Genomic DNA, 25,148 nt, shown 5'->3' with positions numbered 1-25,148 from the left:
AAACTGGAGGCGCTTAAAATCAAAAGTCAAATCATCTGGAATTAGTGGAATTCTGTTGCTGAGCTGTGTATCTAATCCTATCCTGTGTGATATTGGGCTCCCCCTGCAGTCTATGTCGGCACGGTAATAAATTGTGTCATTTCCAGATTTACAGAAGGATGATAACCCAATAGAAATGATAAGAATAATAGGCCTCAGTTACCACAACTGTCTACAAGGAAAACTGTTGCTCATAGCAACCAATTACAGCTCAGCTTTCATCTTTTAAACAGCTTTGGGTAAATGAAAGATGCTTAGTGATTGGTTGCTATGTGGACTGGGTGTGGCTTAATACACACACATACATACATACATACACTCAGTTTTATAAATAGACTAGCTGAAGAGGTCTGGCGCTGCCCGGGCATAGTAACTAACTACGGTTATAACAAATTAAAATGATTATATATATATATATTTATATATATATATATAAAGCTGAGTTTACAGCCCCGCCCACTCCGCATAGCCACATTCACTATAATATCCCACATCATCTCGTCAGCCAGAGCCACCGGACTACTACCCCTAATATCCCACATCATCCCTTCAGAGCCATCAGACTACTACCCCTAATATTCCACATCATCCCGTCAGAGCCACCGGACTACTACCCCTAATATCCCACATCATTCCGTCAGAGCCACCGGACTACTACCCCTAATATCCCACATCATCCCGTCAGCCAGAGCCATTGAACTACTACTCCTAATATCCCACATCATCCCATCAGCCAGAGCCATCGGACTACTACCACTAATATCCCACATCATCCCGTCAGCCAGAGCCATCGGACTACTACCCCTAATATCCCACATCCTAACTTTCATACCGGGGATCCCTTTAAGAGAGGCCTGGGGTCAAAACCAAAGCACTGGATGGATTTGCCCTGACTTCCATACCAATGATCCCTTTAAGAGGGAAGATGTGCCTATGGAATGGAGGATGTGTGATGGGTATATGGGCAGGGTGGGTGGGATTCATTTCTGTCCTGTGCTCTCTGCTGCTTTCTGGGGGCAGACAATGGCTGGACGCTTATGTTCCCGGGGATGCTAGATTTCTCCCACCATGGCAGTGTCTGCTGTGGTGTTGTAGTGAAGTGAGAAAACTATTGCTCATAGCAACCAACCACAGCTCAGCTTCTTTGCTTAGTGATTGGTTGCAAGGAAAACTGTTGCTCATAGCAACCAATCACAGCAAGGCTTCTTTTAAACAGCTCTGGTGAAATGAAAGATGCTTCGTGATTGGTTTGTGATACAACACACATACATTCACTTTTATATATAGAGATGTGTCCTGTGTGGTATAGTATATAGGGATCTGTCAGATCTACTCTGTTATGTAGTATATAGAGAATGTGTCCCATGTTGTGTATTATATAAAGGATGTCTCCTGTGTTGTGTAGTATAGTGTAGTAAATAGAGAATGTATCCTTATACACATCATCCCATCAAGTGAATTCTTGTATATAGAGGATCTGTCCTATGTGGTGTAGTATATAGTGGACCTGTCAGCTCTCCTGTGTGGTGTAGTATATAGAGGATCTGTCAGCTGTCCTGTGTGGTGTATTATATAGTGGATCTGTCAGCTGTCCTGTGTGGTGTATTACATAGTGGATCTGTCAGCTGTCCTGTGTGGTGTATTATATAGAAGATCTGTCAGCTCTCCTGTGTGGTGTAGTATATAGAGGTTCTGTCAGCTCTCCTGTGTGGTGTAGTATATAGAGGATCTGTCAGCTCTCCTGTGTGGTGTAGTATATAGAGGATCTGTCAGCTCTCCTATGTGGTGTATTATATAGAGGATCAGTCAGCTGTCCTGTGTGGTGTATTATATAGAAGATCTGTCAGCTCTCCTGTGTGGTGTAGTATATAGAGGTTCTGTCAGCTCTCCTGTGTGGTATAGTATATAGAGGATCTGTCTGCTCTCCTGTGTGGTGTAGTATATAGAGGATCTGTCAGCTCTCCTATGTGGTGTATTATATAGAGGATCAGTCAGCTGTCCTGTGTGGTGTAGTATATAGAGGTTCTGTCAGCTGTTCTGTTTGGTGTAGTACATAGAGGATCTGTCAGCTCTCCTGTGTGGTGTAGTATATAGAGAATCTGTCAGCTCTCCTGTGTGGTGTAGTATATAGAGGATCTGTCAGCTCTCCTGTGTGGTGTATTATATAGAGGATCTGTCAGCTGTCCTGTGTGGTGTAGTATATAGAGGATCTGTCAGCTGTCCTGTGTGGTGTAGTACATAGTGGATCAGTCAGCTGTCCTGTGTGGTGTAGTATATAGATGATCTGTTAGCAGTCCTGTGTGGTGTAGTACATAGAGGATCTGTCAGCTATCCCGTGTAGTGTAGTATATAGAGGATCTGTCAGCTCTCCTGTGTGGTGTAGTATATAGATGATCTGTTAGCAGTCCTGTGTGGTGTAGTACATAGAGGATCTGTCAGCTCTCCTGTGTGGTGTAGTATATAGATGATCTGTTAGCAGTCCTGTGTGGTGTAGTACATAGAGGATCTGTCAGCTCTCCTGTGTGGTGTAGTATATAGAGGATCTGTCAGCTCTCCTGTGTGGTGTAGTATATAGATGATCTGTTAGCAGTCCTGTGTGGTGTAGTACATAGAGGATCTGTCAGCTCTCCTGTGTGGTGTAGTATATAGATGATCTGTTAGCAGTCCTGTGTGGTGTAGTACATAGAGGATCTGTCAGCTCTCCTGTGTGGTGTAGTATATAGAGGATCTGTCGGCTCTCCTGTGTGGTGTAGTATATAGAGGATCTGTCAGCTGTCCTGTGTGGTGTAGTATATAGAGGATCTGTCAGCTCTCCTGTGTAGTGTAGTATATAGAGGATCTGTTGGCTCTCCTGTTTGATGTAGTACAGAGAGGATCTGTCCGCCGTTCTGTGTGGTGTAGTATATAGAAGATCTGTCTGCTCTCCTGTGTGGTGTAGTAAATATAGGATGTGTCCTGTGTGCTGTATTATAAAGTGGATTTGTCAGCTCTACTGTGTGGTGCAGTATATAGAAGATCTGTCAGCTGTCCTGTGTCGTTTATTATATAGAGGATCTGTCGGCTCTCCTGTGCGGTGTCGTATAAAGAGGATCTGTCAGCTCTCCAATGTGGTGTAGTATATAGAGGTTCGGCAGCTCTCCTGTGTGGTGTAGTACACAGAGGATCTGTCAGCTGTCCTGTGTCATTTAGTATATAGAGGATCTGTCAGCTCTCCTGTGTGGTGTAGTATATAGTGGATCTGTCAGCTCTCCTGTGTGGTGTAGTATATAGAGGATCTGTCAGCTCTCCTGTGTGGTGTAGTATACAGAGGATCTGTCAGCTGTCCTGTGTCGTTTAGTATATAGAGGATCTGTCAGCTCTCCTGTGTGGTGTAGTATATAGAGGATCTGTCAGCTCTCCTGTGTGGTGTAGTACATAGAGGATCTGTCAGCTCTCCTGTGTGGTGTATTATATAGAGGATTTGTCAGCTCTTTTGTGTGGTGTAGTATATAGCAGATCTGTCGGCTCTCCTGTGTGATGTAGTATATAGAGGATCTGTTAGCTCTCCTGTGTGGTGTAGTATATAGAGGTTCTGTCAGCTGTCATGCATGGTGTAGTATATAGAGGAGCTATTGGCTCTCCTGTGTGGTGTAGTATATAGAGGTTCTGTCAGCTGTCATGCGTGGTGTAGTATGTAGAGGAGCTGTTGGCTCTCCTGTGTGGTGTATTATATAGAGGATCTGTCAGCTCTCCTGTTATTGTTTTTCTCTGGAGGCACAAGGTACTCTAGTCCAATGCTGAATATATCTATATGTGGCACTAATAAAGCAAACCTTAGAAAAATAAATTATAATGGCTTGTATTCTGTCTGCACATTACTTGATTTTACTGCTAGAGCGGTACTTCTAACCTAAGGTCCTACTCTCATACTTACCTCATACAGTATGTGACAGTACAGTACTGTTTAGCCAAACTGCAACACTCAGGAGGGAAGTAGTGCTATTTGACTTTTGGATAACAAATTATAATTTGCAGAATTATTGTAGACAATTATCCTAGAATAGCTTGCAGACTCCATATACAGAGCCCCTAAGTGGCAGAAGAGCCGAATCCTTCCTCAAGTCACCCTATTTTGGAAATTACACCCCTCTGGGAATTTATCTACAGGTGTAGTGACGATTTTGACTTCATTTGTTTTCCAGAAACAAGCAGTAATGGCCCGGATTTTGTAGTAACCAGTATACATTGTAGTGCCTTTACATTGTAGTGCCCATACATTGTGCCCAACTCATGCTTCTGGACACGTGGACTCTGTTAATTAGGCAGGCTCTCATCGCTACAGAAATATTAATCATGTAGATGCTAAATGTGGTTTAGGAACACCGTGGGGCTAAGAAGCGAGGGGGCATTTGGATTTGGAAGCGCAAAGTTTGCAGGATTTCTCTTGGGGGGCGAGGAGCCACAGCACTTTTCCACAGCCTTTGTGTAACCAGTAATGTGGAAGCCCCCTATATTTTCATTAACAGATGACAGACCTAAGTGGGGACTTGCATTTTTTGGAGATTGAGAGAGAGCTTTTGTTGGGAACATTTTACATAATATTCGGAATCACATTTATCTTGTGCTCTTCGCTGACCTCTTACTTCGGGGTTTCCATCTAAATCTCCGAACGACATAATTCAGACTGACCACACTTTCATGCATGCTTAAAAAGACAGACACCACTGGATCACAGGCCAAAAGATGTCTCCATCTGCCTCATTACAGGGAATCTTTCATTGCTGCTTCAGTCTAAATCACGTATTTCAGAGATTTACACAGAAACCCCGGTGTAAGTGTGCAGCGCAGAGTGCAGGATAGGTGTGTGCCAAGTCTTAGTGCGATGTTTGCGAGGTAGAATGAACAAATCAACAACAGGTCAAGAATTGGTTCTATTTATTTTTTATGCTGTTCCTCGCTCAGTATAAGTGATTAGAAGACTTTATTCTTTGGGTCGGTGCAAATGCAGCAATACTAGATTTATATCAGCTTTTTATGTTTGTCTGCTGTCACACACTAAAAGACGCTTTTTTTTTCAAAAACAAGTTTTTGCAGAGCCATATTTTGAAAGCTATAATTTTTCTATATATTTGTTGGCAGAGTCATGTTAGGGCTTGTTTTTTATGGGATGAGTTGACATTTTTATTGATACCATTTTTGATCTATTCCAATTTTGAGAGGCAGAATGAACAAAATCCAGCAATTCAGTTTTTATGCCGTTCACCATGTCATAGAATCATAGAGTTGGAACGGACCTCCTGGGCCATCTGGTCCAACCCCCTGCTCAAAGCAGGATTCGCTAAATCATCACAGACGGATATCTGTCCAGCCTCTGTTTGAAGACTTCTATTGAAGGAGAACTCACCACCTCTCGTGGCAGCCTGTTCCACTCATTGATCACTCTAACTGTCAAAAAGTTTTTTCTAATATCTACTCTGTGATGCCTCCCATTCAGTTTCATCCCATTGCTTCTAGTCTTTCCTTGTGGAAATGAGAATAAAGATGATCCTTCTGCAATGTGACAGCCCTCAAGATATTTGTAGACAGCTATTAAGTCTCCTCTCAGTCTTCTCTTTGGCAAGCTAAACATTCCCAAATCCTGCAACCTTTCCTCATAAGACAGGGTTTGCAGACCGGTCACCATTCTGGTCGCTCCCTTCTGAACTTGCTCCAGTTTGTTGATGTCTTTTTTAAAATGTGGTGCCCAAAACTGGACACAGTATTCCAGATGAGGTCTGACCAAAGAGGAGTAGAGGGAAATAATGACTTCACGTGATGTAGACTGTTGTGAGTTCATTTTCCCCTTCACTACTGAGGCCCGAGGAACTCCCTCTTCTGGTGAAGAAAGGTAGTGAGCCTGATTGTCAAACACCTGGGGCTGATGATGATGACTGGCTGAGTGGAGTTAATGACTGGATATAAGGCTGCCGACGCCCTTCTGGCTTGCGGGTGATTTCTCTGTGGACTTCTAGGAAACCAGTCTGATTCCTGCTCATCTAAAGCTAAGATTTCTGCTTTGCCTTTTTGCATTAGTGTTTTGTTTTCCTTGCTTTTCTGGATTCTGCCATTCCCTGCTGGGGTGAGCTGAATCTCCTTTTGCCTGTTGCTCTGTCTTCAGAATATTCCTGAGTACTGACGTAGCTTTTTTGAAGCCTAGCGTCTTCAGGGCCTTTTTTACTGTCAGTTTGTTGGCTCTTATTTTCATAGGGTTTTTCACGGATTGCAGACAGCAGCCTTCCTGTCCTTTCCTATCTAAGCTAGCGTGGGCCCCATCTTTGCTCAGTCTATCTTTCTGTCTGTGTTTTGTTCTTTCTTCTTGCTTCACCGTCATTATATGTGGGGGGCTGCCTTTTGCTTTGGGGTCTGCTCTGGGGCAGTTTAGATTTCCCTTTCTGTCTTTAGGCTATGTAGTCCTCCGGCTGTGATCGAGGGGCCTAGGGCATCGTAGGAGCCCCCCACGGCTACTGCTAGTTGTGTTGATAGGTTCAGGGGTCTGCAATCCGATAGCTGCCAACTTCTCTGGTTTTCTGGACTTAGCTAGCATTTCTATTTTTGCCTCCTAAGGTGACTCAATCATAACAGAATCACCCGCCATACCGCAGATTCTAGGGTACTCAATAGCAGGAAAGAATTGTATAAAAAAAAAGTGTGTATATTTTTTCCTCTATATCTCTGAGGCCGTAGGGGGAATTTTTTTTTTTCTCTCAATGGAGATAAAGCAATTGTCTGATCGTGTGGAGCAGCTCGCTGCGGAAGTGCGGGGAATTTCCGCCTACCTTGCTCATTCACATGCTGCTGAACCAAAGATTCCTACACCTGATGTATTTTTTGGGGATCGGTCTAAATTTTTGAATTTCAAAAATAATTGTAAATTATTTTTTGCCTTGAAGCCTAACTCGTCAGGGAGCTCTGCGCAGCAGGTTAAAATTGTCATCTCTTTGCTGCGTGGCGATCCCCAGGATTGGGCGTTTTCTTTGAAACCAGATGATCCGCTTCTGACTAATGTGAACGCATTTTTTCAGGCCTTGGGGTTGTTGTATGACGAACCTAATGCCATTGATCAGGCTGAAAAGACCCTGCTGGCATTGAACCAGGGTCGTGATTCTGCAGAATTGTACTGTCAAAAATTCCGAAAGTGGGCAGTACTTACTACCTGGAATGATAATGCCTTGGCTGCTCTCTTTCGGAAGGGGTTGTCAGAAGCCATAAAGGATACTATGGTGGGATTTCCTGTTCCCTCTGGTCTTGACGATTCTATGTCTTTAGCCATTCAGGTTGATCGGCGTTTACGCGAACGCAGAGCTGCACGAGAGGTGTTGCCACCTGTTGAACAGATGTCTGAACCTATGCAATGTGATAGAGTTTTTTCCAGAGAACAGCGTCAGGAGTTCAGAAGGCGTAATAAGTTGTGTTTTTTCTGTGGAGATGCCTCGCATGTTATTTCTGTCTGTCCTAAACGCGAGAAACGCTTTGCACACACGTTTTCTGTTGGTGGTGTTCAACCTAAGTTTCTTTTGGCTATTACTCTGATCTGCTCCCTGTCCACATTTTCCGCCAAGGCTTTTGTGGATTCGGGAGCAGCTCTGAACCTAATGGACTTGGATTTTGCTAAACGTTGTGGATTTCCGATGACACCTCTGCAGACGCCTATCCCTTTGAGGGGGATTGATGCTACTCCTTTGGCTAAAAATAAACCTCAGTTTTGGACCCAGGTGGTAATGCGGGTCGCCCCAGACCATCAAGAAAATTGCAGGTTTTTGGTGTTACATAATCTGCATGATACTATTGTTCTGGGGTTTCCCTGGTTACAAATTCATAATCCAGTTTTGGATTGGAAATCTGTGTCTGTGGTGAGTTGGGGTTGTCGGTGTGCCTTTAGTGAGGCTCCGGTGTTTTCCACCTCTCCTCAGTCGCATGATGTTCCTGATTATTTGGCGGACTTTTATGTGGTATTTAGTGAGAATGAGTCTGCGTCTCTGCCTCCTCATAGGAGTTATGACTGTGCTATTGAACTGAGCCCGGGGTGTAAATTTCCCAAGGGTCGGCTCTTCAATTTATCTGTACCCGAGCACGAGGCTATGCGATCCTATATTAAGGAGGCTTTTTTTTCATATTAGACCATCCTCGTCACCCTTAGGTGCCGGTTTTTTTTTGTAGCCAAAAAGGATGGATCATTAAGACCTTGTATTGATTATCGTGCTCTCAACAAAATTACTGTTAAATATCAGTATCCGTTACCCCTGATTTCTGATCTATTCTCCAGAGTTAAAGGTGCTTGCTGGTTTACCAAGCTTGACCTTAGGGGGGCGTATAATCTTATTCGCATTAAGCATGGGGATGAATGGAAGATGGCGTTTAATACTCCGGAGGGACATTTTGAGTACCTGGTGATGCCTTTTGGGCTCACTAATAATGCCCCTTCTGTCTTCCAGTGCTTCATGAACGATATTTTCCGAAATTTTGTCGATAAATTTTTGATTATCTATCTGGATGATATTTTGATCTTCTCCAAGGATTGGGATTCTCATGTGGAACTTTATGCTTCGAATCAGTATGATTACAGAGATACATTTATATAATTTATTTTATGTTTTTCCGCTTTTACGCAACTATTTTATACTAAAAAAACAATAGCTTTTACATCTCTGTATACTAACTTTTTAATTTCCTCACAGATGAAGCTGTATGACAACTTACTTTTTGTGGGACAAAATGGCATTTTCGGAGATACCATTTTACTTTTTGATCACGTTTCATTCTACTTTTTGATTGGCAGTATGATGAAAGAGTCTAGCTTTTTGGCCTCAGCCATTCCAAAGATGTGTATTTTTTTGGTTAGTTGTTTTTGTTTTTTTATATAACTATGTATTTATTGATATAATATTGTTTTCATTTTATTGTTCTTTATTTTGTGATTTTTTAAAATTATTTTTGCAATTTTTTAAACTTTTTTTTTACTTAGTTCCTCTATGAGACTATTTTGTTTACTCTGATCGCTGGTATAACGCATTGCAATGCACCAGCTTTGCAATGCTTTATGCCTGTTATATCTGTCAATGCTACACTGACAGAAGCCTCTTAGACCAGGCTCCTGGAATGGTCTAACAAGCTTGCTGTAGCTGACTAACCCGGAGGTCATCATGACGATCTCGGGTTGCCATAGCAATGATTGGGCCCTTGCAAGTGTCGATCGGAAGGGAGAGAGAGGGGAAATCTAAATATCAATCGTGGCATTTATGGGGTTAAACAGCCAGAGCCGGAGTAGGCACCTCTCGTGGGACACAATCAAGACGTTTATTAACCTTTTAGGGGCTTCACCAAGATAAAGCAATGTGGAGCGAATAAATGAATATTTTAAATACTGAATTAACCCCAAATTTTGTATTTTCAGAAGGATAAAAGTAGACAATTGTGCATACAATTTGTTGAGCAATTTCTCCAGAGTACGCTGATACCCCATATGTGGTTATTCATTTTTTAGGCCGTTCTTCGAGTGATATTAGTGATTAGGCAACTTTATTCTTTAGGTCGGTGCGATTACAGCGATACCAGATTTATATCAGGTTTTTATGTTTGGCTTATGTCACACACTAAAGACCCTATTTATTGCAAAAACAAGTTTTTGAATCTCCATATTTTCAGAGCTATAATTTTTCTATATATTTGTTGACAGAGTCATGTGATGGCTTGTTTTGTGTGGGATGAGTTGATGTTTTTATTAATACCATTTTTGATTGCTTTCTATCACGATTTTTGGAGGCACAATGAACAAACTTCAGGAATTGCTTTTTGGAGTGTTTTTATGCCATACACCACGTGGTTAAAGTGATAAGACAACTTTATTCTTCTGGCATTTAGGTGGTTAAACAGCCAGGGGCGGAGCGGACACCTCTCTTGGGAGTGACACTTGGGTCTCGGCTTTAATTTAACCTGAGCTCCCAGTGGCGATCATGTGAGCACAGTTCTTGTGTCCTACACAATTGCAATGATGTACCCATACGTCGAAGGTCTTAAAAGGATTAAATGGCAAAGTTAATATGCATCAAATTGAATTTTCTGGCCTTATTTGAGAAAATCTGACGAATTTGAACTTCGGTAGGTTTTGTCATCTCAAAAGTTTCACTGATATCACGCGCTGCATATTTACACTGAAACACAGAAAAACACAGTAAAACAAATGTATAAAAATACTCTGTGATTAAAAAAGTTACAGTAAACAGCAAGTGCTAGTCAAAAGATGATAACAAAACAGGGTATTTGGTTGAATACTTTTTTTTTGCAAAAAATGTATACTAAGCCGCTCTACCAAACGTCAAGGTATAACCATATCAGAGCAGTCCCTAACTGATGTATTTAAAAACCTGACCATGTGTATGGTACCTAGGATTCAGAAAGGTAATGTCCGATGTGGACACGCTGTGGAAGACGGCTTATATGTGCACAGCCCACAAGGGAGGGGTGGAGACCTCATTAATCTAGCAAAATATTTACACTGAAGTACGTACAAAGCAAATATTAGTTCAAACAATTCTTACGATTGTATAGGTATATTGGGAGAAATTTATTATTGTTGTTGCACTCAGTGTCCATTGACTGTGTCCAATATCCATTGTTTGCCTGTTGATGAATACAATAAATCCTGATGTCATTTTGCTCCACTTATTTGTGCAGAAAAATTGCATGGAGTGTGGCTATGAAGCTTCACCAGTAATTTGGACACAGTCCAGGCCCGGATTGGCAATATAACCAACCCAGCATTTTCCCGCTGGGCCGCTGTTACGTGGGCTGCGGCCACTGTTGCTCCTGCCGCCGGCCCTCTGCGGGCACGGCGGTGATAGTTTCAAGTTCCTCCCGCACTGCAGGGAGATAAGCCACCACACCCCCCCACACACCCCATCCTCGCCTTAGCATGAGACCCCCTCCCCCCCGCAGCCATTCACAGCGTCGCACTCGCTTGCCTGCTCGCTCTGTTCGCAGGACCTGTGATGAGGTCACAGGAGGGGAGGAGTCAGGGGGTCACATGATCAGGAGCCTTTGTCCAGACCCCTGACTCCGCCCCTCCTGTGACCTCATCACAGGTCCTGTGCGCTTAGCCTTGCTTCTACCGTCTGCAAGGCTCTGCTTTGCTGTTGTCATGGTGCTAGTTGAGGTAAGTATGTGTGGGGTCAGGATTTACAGTGTGGATGTAGCAGAGCTGTGTGTGTATGAGGTGTATGGAGCGGAGCCGTGTGTGTACGATGTGTACGGAGCGGAGCCGCGTGTGTACGAGGTGTGCGGAGCGGAGCCGCGTGTGTACGAGGTGTGCGGAGCCGTGTGTACGAGGTGTGCGGAGCGGAGCCGCGCGTGTACGAGGTGTACGGAGCGGAGCCGCGCGTGTACGAGGTGTACGGAGCGGAGCCGCGCGTGTACGAGGTGTACGGAGCGGAGCCGCGCGTGTACGAGGTGTACGGAGCGGAGCCGCGCGTGTACGAGGTGTACGGAGCGGAGCCGCGCGTGTACGAGGTGTACGGAGCGGAGCCGCGCGTGTACGAGGTGTACGGAGCGGAGCCGCGCGTGTACGAGGTGTACGGAGCGGAGCCGCGCGTGTACGAGGTGTACGGAGCGGAGCCGCGCGTGTACGAGTTGTACGGAGCCGCGCGTGTACGAGGTGGACGGAGAGGAGCCGCGCGTGTATGGAGTGGAGCCATATGTGTACAAAGCGTGCTTTTCCCACGGACACAGGAGTACACGGCGGAGCCCCGAGGAGCATTTTAAAACACACACATGACATTCCACCTGAAGTGATGTGCTGGAAGCTGACCGGAAATTAAATAATTTCTTGAGGAGATTGTGACGGGACCAGGAATGCTTCAGATCCATCACCGTGTCCTCCTCCGACAGCGCAGACAGCAGGATCGCCTTGGAATCGGGGATGCCGGCCATGTGAGCGGATCATGATAGGTCCTGCACCGGGAGGCTCAGGTGGGCACTACAATGGGAGCCGGGCTGCTATAGTATCTTTGTAGAATCTTTCTTTATTTCTTTCTCTCTTTTTCTTTCTTTCTCTGTTCTTTCATTCTCTGTTCTGTCTTTCCCTTATTTTCTTTCTCTCTCTGTTCTTTCTTTCTCTCTCTGTTCTTTCTTTCTCTCTCTAATCTTTCTTTTTTCTCTCTCTGTTCTTTCTTCCTCTCTTTCTTTCTTTTTCTTTCCTCTCTTTCTCTCTGTTCTTTCTTTCTTTTCTTTACTTCTTTCTTTCTCTGTTCTTTCTCTGTCTCTCTCTGTTCTTTCTTTCTTTCCCCTCTTTCTTTCTCTCTCTGTTCTTTCTCTGTCTCTCACTGTTCTTTCTTTGTCTCTCACTGTTCTTTCTTTCTTTCCCCTTTCTTTCTCGCTCTCTCTGTTTTCTTTTTTCTCTCCGTCTCTCTGATTTCTCTCTTCCTTAGTGCCAGTCAGTGTGCCCATAATGCCAGCCACTGTGCCCTCAGTACCAGTCAGTGTGATCAGCAGTGCTAAATGGGTGCGATTAGGTGTGGACATGGGTGTGACTAGTTGTGAAATGGGTGTGGCTGGGCGTGGCCAAAATTTGCAGCGGCGCACACAGCGCGCCTCAGTCTTTGTCCATCTTTCCCTTCTTCAAAAGTTGGGAGGTATGATAGGGGTGGCTATGACCAGGGGGTCTGGTTGCCCAATAGAGAGCAGTTCTGCCAGGAATTCTGTAATCATGCATACAAAAGGGGACAGAGATTTGGGAGGAGTACTGTACCTAAACGCAATAAATAGGACTGAGCTGTAATACTGGATACAGCTGTGACTACATGTTATATAGTCGTGTTAATCTCCTCTCACTTCTTGTAAACTACAAGTGTACAAAGATATTATATAGTCACCATGTGACTAGTGGGCCTGTGTAACTTCAAATGCCAGGGCTGAATTTTAGTCCCAGTCCGGCCCTGACACAGTCACATATACTATTTTATAACTTTTCTATTTTTCTATCTGTAGACTGGAGTGAAACAGAGCAAAACCTTAAGGCCTTGCTCACGTAAGCATATTAAAAATAACTCCAATGTTGCTCCTGAAAAGTTGTACGAGTGGAATCCGTATGGTTGAACTTATGTCATGCGAGTGGGCGATTTTTTTTTTCCTCACCTAGCATCCATATGACATGCGTACGCAATGCGTTTTTAACATCATCTTATACAGTGTAATTCTCTATGTAATTTAAAGCTAGTAATAAAGCAATGTTATATACAGATATAGATAGATAGATATAGATTGAATAGATAGATCTATACTGTAGAATAAATATATACGATAGATGTCCTGTAGATATTTAACCCCTTAGTGACAGAGCCATTTTACAGCTAAATGACCAGGCCAATTTTTACAATTCTGACCACTGTCACTTTATGAGGTTATAACTCTGGAACGCTTTAACGGATCCCACTGATTCTGAGAACGTTTTTTCGTGACATATTGTACTTCATGCTAGTGGTAAAATTTCTTCGATATGTCTTGTGTTTATTTATGAAAAAATGGAAATATGGCGAAAATTTTGAAAATTTTGCAATTTTAAAACTTTAAATTTTTATGCCCTTAAATCAGAGAGATGTGTTACATAAATTTCTTAATAAATAACATTTCCCACATGTCTACTTTACATCAGCACAATTTTGGAATCAAAATTTTTTTTTGTAGCACACGGCAGAGCTAGCAAGGGAATGAGCGCCGCTTCACAGTGCTTCACAGAGGTTTATAGACGCAGAGCCGTGAAAATTAAAAATCTTTTTTTTCCTCAAAAATGATTTTTTAGCCCGCTATTTTTTATTTTCCTAAGGGTAACAGGAGAAATTGGACCACAAATGTTGTTTTGCAATTTGTCCTGAGTACGCTGATACCCCATATGTGGGGGGCAATCACTGTTTGGGCGCATGGGAGAGCTCGGAAGGGAAGGAGCGCCATTTTGGAATGCAGACTTTGATGGAATGGTCTGCGGGTGTCATGTTGCGTTTGCAGAGCCACTGATGTGCCTAACAGTATAAACCCCCCACAAGTGACCCCATTTTGGAAACTAGACCCCTGAAGGAGCTTATTTAGATATGTGGTGAGCACTTTGAACCCTCAAGTGCTTCACAGAAGTTTATAACGCAGAGCCGTGAAAATAAAGTCTTTTTTTATCCACAAAAGTGATTTTTTTAGCCCCCAATTTTTTTAATTTCCCAAGGGTAACAGGAGAAATTAGACCCCCAAAGTTGGTAAATAGTTGGAACCCCTCAATTCTTGCTCCAACCCTAACCCCAACACACCCCTAACCCTAATCCCAACGCTAACCCTAATCCCAACCCTAATCCTGATTCTAACCCTAATCCTAATTCGCCCTAACCCTAATTCTAACCCTAGCCCTAACCCTAATTCCAACCCTAACCCTAATTCTGGCCCTAACCTTAATTCTAACCCTAACCCTAATTCTAACCCTAACCATAGCCTTAATCGTAGCCCTGACCCTAGCCCTAACCCTAGCCCAAGCCCTAACCCTAGCCCCAATGGAAAAATGAAAAAAAAAATATTTTCTTTATTTCATTATGTTTGCCTATCTAATGGGGTGATAAACGGGGGGGGGTTATTTACTATTTTTTTTTCATTTTGATCACTATGATAGTTTATCAAGCCCCACTTCCGGGGAACACATGTAGTGGTGCCGCCCCACTTCCAATAAGTGGAAGCGCATCATGCCACACCTCCTGAAAAGAAAGTACAGCAGTGCCGCCCACAACAACAGCACCAAAACAACGCTAGCAAAGGGGAAATAGCACTCAATTAACACAATTCACCTCCGACGAAGCAGAGATAAATTAAAATAACATCCAGATATAGTGCTAGTTCAGTGATAAATCAAAACAACGATTGATCACATATAAAGAGCATACAGCAGCACCACCTATATAGAAATCACTTCAAGGGGTCTTTAGGGGACCAAAATACATCTCACCAATATGGTGAAATATATAAAGGGAGGGGGGAGGGAAAGACAAAAACCCTCCTCACAGATATCAAAAAGGGGAATAATGATAGATAATGTAAAGTACCACTAGGAAAAGAATATATACAAACGTACAATGCAAATCCTAGTAATTGGTGACAAGAATAGTGATTTAGGCTTATAAACCAATCTTATCAGTGGATTAAAAATTGGGAGGCAGAGGAAAAAGAAGGAATTCAAATGAAACAATTGAAATTAATTTGCACATTAAGGCCTTTAGGTGTTACCGTATCCAAATAGAAGATCCATTTAGCCTCACATTGTAACAGCAACTGATCCCAGTTGCCGCCTCTCTGTGGAAAATGAGTGCTATTTCCCCTTTGCCAGCGTTGTTTTGGTGCTGTTGTTGTGGGCGGCACTGCTGTACTTTCTTTTCAGGAGGTGTGGCATGATGCGCTTCCACTTATTGGAAGTGGGGCGGCACCACTACATGTGTTCCCCGGAAGTGGGGCTTGATGCGGTTCCGCTCACCGGTAACGTGGCGGCACCGCGGCATGTGCCTCTGCGAAAGTGGAGCATGATGCGGGCCCACTTATGAGAAATGGGGCGCTCCCAAAGGCTGTTAGTGGGCTTATAGACGTCACCGGAAGTGGGGCAGCCGCCATCTTGGTTTTACCGGAAGTGGGGCATTCCCAAGGGCGGCTAATATGTTTTTAGATGTCACCGGAAGTGGGGAATCCACCATTTTGGTTTCACCGGAAGTGTGGCGTTTTTGACCAATCAGTGCTCTGTACCCAGGACGCTTTGCTCTGTGATGTCATGGGGGGCGGAGTTAGCGCGAATTGTGGCGCGCACCTCAGGGAAGAATCATCTAATGAGGACGATTGATATGTAAAGTGAGAGTGAGTATACTTATGTGACTCCCTGAATTAATTATGATGGGGCTGTGTGGATCACCCTAAAGATATAAATAAGCCCTTTTTCCTCCGCTGTCTGCAGACAGCAGACAGCATTGAGAGCAGGAGGATGTATATGTCTCTTAGCTTTAGCACTGTGGCATTTTTGAACAAGTTAGTCCCCTGAAGAATTACTTGGATGAAACGCGTTGGGACGCTCCTTGAAGGGAAAGTGTAGGGCTTGTGCAATCTAGGGCTAGTTGTGGACTGCCCTTGTCAGGGCAGGAGTCTGGGGATCAGGTAATGGTCAGCCTATGAGGGATGTGACAGGGTATTGTACTCCCACTGCTGCCTTTATTATTATTATTATTATTATTTATTGTTCTAGCGCCATTTATTCCATGGCGCTTTACATGTGAGGAGCGGTATACATAAAAACAAGTACAATAATCTTAAACAATACAAGTCATAACTGGTACAGGAGGAGAGAGGACCCTGCCCGCGAGGGCTCACAATCTTCAAGGGATGGGTGATAATACAGTAGGCGAGGGTAGAGCTGGTCGTGCAGCGGTTTGGTCGATCGGTGGTTACTGCAGGTTATAGGCTTGTCGGAAGAGGTGGGTCTTCAGGCTCTTTTTGAAGGTTTCGATGGTAGGTGAGAGTCTGATATGTTGTGGTAGAGAGTTCCAGAGTAGGGGTGATGCGCGAGAGAAATCTTGTATGCGATTGTGGGAAGAGGAGATAAGACGGGAGTAGAGAAGGAGATCTTGTGAGGATCGGAGGTTGCGTGCAGGAAAGTACCGGGAGACGAGGTCACAGATGTATGGAGGAGACAAGTTGTGGATGGCTTTGTATGTCATGGTTAGGGTTTTGTAATGGAGTCTCTGGGCAATTGGGAGCCAGTGAAGGGATTGACAGAGGGGAGAAGCTGGGGAATAGCGGGGGGACAGGTGGATTAGTCGGGCAGCAGAGTTTAGAATAGATTGGAGGGGTGCGAGAGTGTTTGAGGGGAGGCCACAGAGCATGAGGTTGCAGTAGTCAAGGCGAGAGATGATGAGGGCATGGACTAGGGTTTTTGCAGATTCTTGGGTGAGGAATGAACGGATGCGTGAAATATTTTTGAGTTGAAGTCGGCAGGAAGTGGAAAGGGTTTGGATATGTGGTTTGAAGGAGAGATCAGCGTCAAGGATTACTCCGAGGCAGCGAGCTTGTGGGACTGGGGAGAGTGGGCAGTCATTTACTGTAATTGATAGGTTCCACATATATGATGAGCATCCCTGGAGACTCCTGACCGTCTGCAAAATATTGGTGAGATTGTTCCTTTTATTATTCTCATCTATTGGTGGCTACGAACCTCCTCCCCCTTTTTTTGGTCTAGCCAGTATATATAAACATATGAGTGTAATTGGCTATGGCATTTTGCTGCTATTTTTTATGCTGTATCCAATATATATAGATTGCTGTTTGGATGTTATACTAGCTGCATTCTATATTCCTATCTGATGCTTTTGGGTATATACTATTATCCCTTAGGGATCACCCAATGTATGGGCATCTCATTTTAATCATTTTTTGGTGACACTCTAGGTGTGGTACTTTTTAAGTTATGCATTAAAAGTTATATTTTATCTTACTTGCTGTTATACATTATACATTTTTGGGTAAGAAATAATTGTCAATTTCTGATCACTATTGGCATTTTTTTGCTGTATACTGTCTGGTTCTGCAATCATCTCGTCATGTCTGAAACTCTGATCATGTGACCTTTCCTAGGATCCTGCACTGTCTGGTTCTGCAATCATCTCGTCATGTCTAGAATCCCTGATCATGTGTCCTTCCTAGGATCCTGCACTGTCTGGTTCGGTGATCATCTTGTCATGTCTGAAACCCTGATCATGTGACTGCGCTCTGTGATCCTGGAGCATCTGAACTAGGAAGTTCTCCCCTGGTCCTCACCCGGAAGAGGAGGTGCTGTGCCCTATATCAGACCACCCCTTCCTTTGCTCAGGGCCTGATTATTGTGTTGCTTCCCTGCATGGCTCTTGGTCTGTGGGGTTGCTCCCTCTATTCTGTGCCCTTGCACTTTGCTCTGTAGTGCGTCTCTGCACACGCTCCGTGCTCGTATTCCGTCTCTTGTCTTGTGCCATGTCTTGGGTTGTCTCTCGTGCCATGTTTGTCTTTGCCTTGCTTTGCCTTGTAGTCCTTCCGCAGTTCTTTGCTTTAGTCTGTTTTGCTATGTCTCGACTTAGCTATTCTTTGACTTGTAATCCTTCCTCTGTTCTCTGCCTTGCCTGTTTCGCCATGTCTGGTCTTTGCTATTCTGAGCCTTGTAGTACTTCTCATGTTCTTTTCTCAGCCTGGTTTTCCACACTCTGTCCTCTGGTGCTCTCTTGCACATTTCCAAGTCTAGTCCCAAGGTTCTCCCTTGGCCCGGCTCTGGCTTTCGGCCTACGCTCCGCTACTAGACTCTGTCCTCGCTCTGACCTGGCTCTGTTTCTGCCTATGTCCCGCTCCGTGTTCCGTACCTTGTTTCTTGCCTAGTCTTGCCTTGTTCCTTGCCTTGTCCTTGCCTTGAACCCCGGCGTGGGTTCCCCTTGGCTGTCTCCTGTGCTGTGGTAAGTGCCTCGTGTTTGTGTACAGCCGTGTGCACTGGCCAGTGTGGCATGCCTCCTGCGTGGCTCCTAGCACGCAGCCCTTCCTTGAACCTTGGCGTGGCTCCTAGCACGCACCCTGCCCTGAACCTGGCGTGGCTCCTAGCACGCACCCTGCCCTGAACCTGGCGTGGCTCCTAGCACGAAGGTTCCTTTGCCCGCCTCCTGTGCCAAGGTCGTGCCTCGTGCTGGCGTTACAGCCGTGTGCACTGGCCAGTGAGGTGTGCATCCCGCGTGGCTCCTAGCACGTGTCCTGCTCTGAACCCTGGCGTGGCTCCTAGCACGCACCCTGCCTTGAACCCTGACCTTGGCGTGTCTCTACACACGCACTCTGTCTTCTACCTTGTGCTTTGGCGTGTCTCTACACACGTACTCTGTCTTGTACCTTGTACCTTGTGCTTTGGCGTGTCTCTACACACGCACTCTGTCTTGTACCTTGTGCTCTGGCATGTCTTTACACACGCACCCTTTCTCGCTTTTAACCCTGGCGTGTCCCCTACACACGCACCTCGCTTTGAACCCTGGCGTGTCCCTTACACACGCACCTCGCTTTGAACCCTGGCGTGTCCCCTACACACGCACCTTGCCTTGCACCTAGCCTTGGACCTTGGCGTGTTCCCTAATACGCACCATGCCTGGATATCTGTCGTGCCTCCTTGCCTGAACCCTGGTTTGCCTGCCGGATGCCCAGAACCTGCCAATCGCGGCCAAAGATCGTAAGCTGGATGACTGCGGCCTGATGTCCGGAGCTGATGTCCGCAGCCTGATGCCTTGATCATGTCGATCGTCGCCAGCGGTCCGGAGTCCGATGCCATTGTGCCTTTACCTGTACCTAGGCGTGCCACCTGGCACATACTATGCTATGGACCTTGGCGTGCCCACGTGGGCACCTTGCACGTTTTGCTTGTTTTCACGTTTGCACTGAATGTAATTCTGAAGATCTTAATGAAGATACCTTGCACTTACGTTTTGTCTTGTCTTGCATCCTGCTTGTCCCTGGTCGTCAGACACTCCCATAGTGTCTCTCTGAGCTGTCCGTCTGGTCCCAGCAGTCGTGGTGGCTCACCCCCTTGGTCTTGTCCCTGACACTCCCTGTATAGGGAGTGGATTCTCACAAGGTCAGCTCGCCCTCGGTGGGTGGGTGCCACGACCCAGAGGGTCCACTCAAAAAATGGGCTCAGCAGGAGCTGAGTCTGTCACATATTTCTCTCTCCTCTGATGTGCGATCACGTGTCATGTGTCACTAAAGGATGTTTAGCCTTATTATACCGAATAAATATTAAACATATTAACCCCTTAATGACCAGAGCTTTTTTCGGTTTTGCGTATTCATTTTTCGGTCCCCTTCTTACCAGAGCCATAACTTTTTTATTTTTCTGTCAATATGGCCATGTGAGGGCTTATTTTTTGTGGGACGAGTTGTACTTTTGAATGACACCATTGCTTTTACAATGTTGTGTACTAGAAAACAGGAAAAAAATTCCAAGTGCAGTGAAATTGCAAAAAAAGTGCAATCTCACACTTGTTTTTTGTTTGGCTTTTTTGCTAGGTTCAATAAATGCTAAAACTGACCTGTCATTATGATTATTACAAGTTCATAGACACCAAACATGTCTAGGTTCTTTTTTATCTAAGTGGTGAAAAAAAATTCCAAACTTTTCTATATAAAAAAAAAAATTGATCATTACGGTTTACGGCGATACGCATGGGGCCATGCTCCTAGGTGTGCATCCATGACTCTGCATTTTACCTGCGGCACATGATTCTATCTTGGTAAATTCCTCTTACTGTTTTTTGTCCCATTTTGGCCTTGTGTATGCCGGTCATGCTTTTTGCATAGGCCTGGTGTTTGTTACCTCTTAACCAGGGTTTATAATATCCCTGATTGTGGTTTATATTTCGAGGAATTGTATGGTACTATCAGCCCTATTTTGGTGCTATGGCTCTATCTATGATGTATGACTCACTAGTTTTCCATGCGTTCTACTAGGTCCGCATGAGCCATATTGAGAGGTGGGGGTCATATTTTATGTGTTGCTGGGTATATATCTGTATATCTTTTGTATATGACGTTGTCATGTCTATATATCATGCTATTCTTGTTGATAATCATGGATGTCATGACCATGTAATTTTATTTATGCTTTATTGCTTTTCTTGTATACAAATAAGGCTATGTGCACACAGAGTTTTTTGGATCTGCGAAATTTGAAGTGAAAAACGCAGATAAATCCGCAGGACTAAAGTCCTGCGGTTTATCTGCGGTTTTGCTTGCGGCTTTGCCCTGCGGTTTCACACCTCATAATGGATGAAGTGTGAAACTGCAGGGTTTCTGCATTAAAAAATTAACATGCTGCGGATTGTAAACCGCAGCAAAACCGCGCGGAAAAATCTGCAGCATGTGCACTGCGTTTTTTTTTTACATAGCAAATAAAGGTACTGTACAACGCAGCAAAATCTGCGGCGGACCCGCAGAGCCAAAACCGCTACGGATCCGCAGCAGATTCCACAGCGTGTGCACATACCCTAAAGTGATTTATACTATACTATTCTGGGTTAGTGTGCACAATTTTGCAGCAGTCCTTTTTTCTTCTTTTGTGATTCATGTGTGTTAGCTGCTGCTGTTCCACCTTCCTATACAAATATATATAGTGTATTTCTTACTACACATTTTGGTGCGCTTGGTTTTCCTTTTCTATTTCATTTTCCGAGACGTGTAGCGTCTCCATTTTTCATGACCTCGGGTTGGGTGAGGGCTTATTTTTTACAAGCCGAGCTGATGTTTTTAATGATACCATTTTGGTGCAGATATGATCTTTTGATTGCCCGTTATTGCATTTTAATGCAATGTCGCGGCGACCAAAAAAACGTAATTCTAGGCGTTTAGTGATCAGGTTAAACCTTCTTTTTATTGATAGATCGGGTGATTCTGAACGCGGTGATACCAAATATGTCTGTTTGATTTTATTTTTATTGCTTTATTTTGAACATATTTTTTTCAGATTTTTAAAAACATTTTTTTTATTTTTGGCATGCTTCAATAGCCTCCATGGGAGGCTAGAAGCTGCCACAACTCGATCGCCTCTGCTACATAGAGGCGATGCTCAGATCGCCTCTATGTAGCAGATTTACTGCATTCCTATGATTGCTGTCCACAGGGTGGCGCTCATAGCAACCCGGCATCAACAACCATAGAGGTCTCAAGGAGACCTCTGGTTGTTATGCCAACAAACCGATGACCCCTGATCACGTGATGGTGTCACCGGTGAGCGCATTTCCAGCTGGATGTCCGGAACTGCTTGATAAATGTTGCTGTCAGAGTTTAACAGCAGCATTTAACTAGCTAATAGCCCCGGGCGGATCGCGATTCCACCCGTGGCTATTGTGGGCACATGTCAGCTGTTCAAAACTATTCCGTCCGATGGCAGTAAGGGGTTACATAAATAGGATGTCCACCCTATTTTTCATAATCAGCCAAAGTAAAGCAGACAGCTGCGTGGTAATATTATCAGGCTGGGAAGGTCCCTGGTTATTGTCCCTTTCACTGCCTAAAAATACAAGCCAGCAGCCTCCCCAAAATTCTGGCACTTTGCCCTGTCTCTTCCCGACTGCCCTGGTGTGGTGACAATCGAGGTAATGGTTTATGGGGTTGATGTCAGCTTTGTAATGTCAGCTGGCATTAAAGCCAGGGGTTAGTAATGGAGAGGTGTCTGTCATACACCCCAATAAGAACCCAGTAAGTTAAAATAAAAAAAATACGCAAAAATGTTATTATAAGGAACACTCTCCCACACCTCCTTCACCAATTTACTAAAAAAAAAAACTAAATAGAAGGGTGAAAGTTTATTATATGAAGGGAGCTTATGAAATTATATATCTTCATGATATCTATCTATCTATTGTGAGGGTTCTGACTGTGAAATGACTGTACGTGGCTGATTAAATTTCCTGGTTCCTGTGAGTTCATATGAAACTTCCTGGTTCCTGTGTGAGAAAAAAATGAACGGAAATTGCATGGTCCATGTGCCGTCTATTTTTCTTGTACCCATTTACTTACATTGGCGAATCTCGTCCAATATACGCAGCTACTGAGATTTTTTTCTCATCCGGATTCCACCTGAGGAAAAAATCGCAGATCAGCACTGCCTCATTGAATATCATTGGTACAAGTGCAATACGATTTTTTTTATTGGATTGCACTTGTCCAATTTATACTCTGATGTGAGTGGGGCCCTAGGCTAAATTGCTACAATGAGGATTTGGTGAGTATTGATGCTAAATATTTTCTTTGCACAGCATATTACATTTCCAGCAAAGTGTATGGGATTTCTCTAAATCTTATGCCCACTGTGCTTGCAGCGTATGTTGAAATCCGCTTCATGAAAATGTCTCTTGCTGTAATTATGTGTTTTAATTGCAGATTTTCGCCAAAGACATGAATGAGATGAGGAACATCTTCGCATAAAAAATGCATTTTCACAATGGAACTTTATCAAAGTATTATTATTATCAAAGGTAAGTAAGGGCGCATTCAGATATCCGTTTTTTGCTTACAAGCTCTATCCACATTTTTCATCAACAGAACTCATACCGAATATAGTCTATGGGATTGTTTAAATGTGTGGGGTTTTTTTGTGGACCAGGTGGTCCCTGCAAAATCACAGACATGTATTAGATACTAATCCGAGTGTAGGATCAAAATCAGCAATGTAAGGCCGGGATCACACTGGCGAGGAATACGGCCGAGTGAGTGGCGCTAAAAGCACGCATTAGACACGGACCAATGATTTTCTATGGGGTCCCTCGCACCAGCCGTATATTTCTCGGGCGTATTCTACGGTCCGTGCCAATCGCAGCATGCTGCGATTGTCAGCGTACTACGCCCGTAATACGCCAATGCAAGTCTATGGGTGCACAAAAAATACGCATTACACACGGACCACACATGTGACTTGCGAGAAATACGCACCCGGTGTCTTTTAGCAAAGCCGGCAATTCAGTGCGCGATACAGTAAACTCACACTGACCGGTTTAATAAAGAAACAAAAGAATAGATATAGACACATAGAATACATACAATGCATATATATATATATATATATATATAATGCATTCTATGTGTCTATATCTATTCTTTGGTTTCTGTTTAGAAACCCTGTCATAGGGCTCCATTATATGTCCAATTTGCAAGCCTGCAAGAAAATCTCGGCATACGGATGCCATACGGATTACATACGGATGCTTACATGCGCAAAATACGCGACCACACCTTGATTACGGATGACATGCGGAGCACTGTTTAGGGGCCATTCATCCGTATTACGCATGTAAAATACTGACCGTATTTTGCGTCGGTTAGTGTGACCTCGGCCTAAGACAATGGGTCTGTGAAAAATGCAGACCGGACTCAGATTCTATCCAAGTGTTGTCCCATTGTTCATGAACTGCTAGATAGGAGAAAGTAGATAATCTTTTTTTAGATTTTTTTTTTCTCATCCGAGAAAAAACAATGAAACTCTGACCAAACTCGGATGAAAGTCAGAAGACACTCTGATGAAACACTTAACAAAATCACTAACTAAACTAGAATCATTTCTCTTGCACACGAATAAAATAGATGTCTGAATGAGCCCTTACAGTTTCCAAAACAAAGCAGTTTTATTTAAAACATAAAACACACTCGAAAAAACACAAGTAACCTAATTTAGGTAATTGGTGCAGAAATGCTGCAGAAAATCTGCAACATCAAATACTCACTGTGAGAACTTAGCCTATATGTGCTAATGCTTTACATAACACTATTTGAAAAAAAGACAACCAATTTGCTGACTATTTTATTTATTTCAAGCGCTTGCCAAGTACTACAATTATATATAATTTTTTTTCCCAGAGAGCTAAACCATTGAGGCCAATACATGTGTAACTAAAAAATTTTACTACCTTTTGACTTTGGCAAGAAAAATCAAACCACCTGCTGTTTGACAAGATTACTTGATCTTGATCCATATGCAAAGATAACATAATAATCTTTTTTTCCCATGTATCTAAAGGTAAAAGGTTCAAAGCTTTAGTCTGCCATATAGTTGCCTATTTACCCCATCAAACCACTTTAAGGGGGTTTGATGGTTATAAAGGGGTTCAGCTGCACAAAATATACTCTACAGTGTATGGAAGGTCATATAATTGCGCTCAATATACCTTTTTATTTAAATGGGCACTGATTACCTGGTGAAATTACTGGTCACTGAGAATCTTATAATCGGTATACTTTGATTATGGTGTAGGTCATGTTACAGAAAGATTATCAATAGCAGAAAACCCCTTTTAAATAGTTTGCTAACTGATATCCTGGTCAATCAATATTAATCGCTGACCTGAAATCTTCACCTCATACTATAAAGACAGCAAAAAAAATATTTATTTTTCACACAGTTCCATGATTTTCATGTTGAAAGATAACAGGTGGTGGTGTTTCGCAAACTCAAATCATTATTAAATCTATTAAAAATGTACTGCCAATAAAGAATAAAAAAAAATGCTAAAAGACCAGACAGTGATATGGTGTTGGTCCACTGTCTAGTTTGTGAG

General features: G+C 43.6%; 1 protein-coding gene across 2 annotated transcripts in view; it reads right to left on the bottom strand.

Annotated features, from left to right (window-relative positions):
* Positions 1-25,148, bottom strand: part of WIF1 (WNT inhibitory factor 1) — a 270,043-nt gene that overhangs the window by 124,088 nt on the left and 120,807 nt on the right. The gene's annotated exons all lie outside the window — the stretch shown is intronic.

This window comes from Dendrobates tinctorius, unplaced genomic scaffold, assembly GCF_039654945.1.
Source record: "Dendrobates tinctorius isolate UK_male_01 unplaced genomic scaffold, ASM3965494v1 ptg000224l, whole genome shotgun sequence".
Lineage (NCBI taxonomy): Eukaryota > Metazoa > Chordata > Amphibia > Anura > Dendrobatidae > Dendrobates > Dendrobates tinctorius.
The sequence above is the reverse complement of the archived record's forward strand: the minus strand, read 5'-3'. Positions and strand labels throughout refer to the sequence as shown.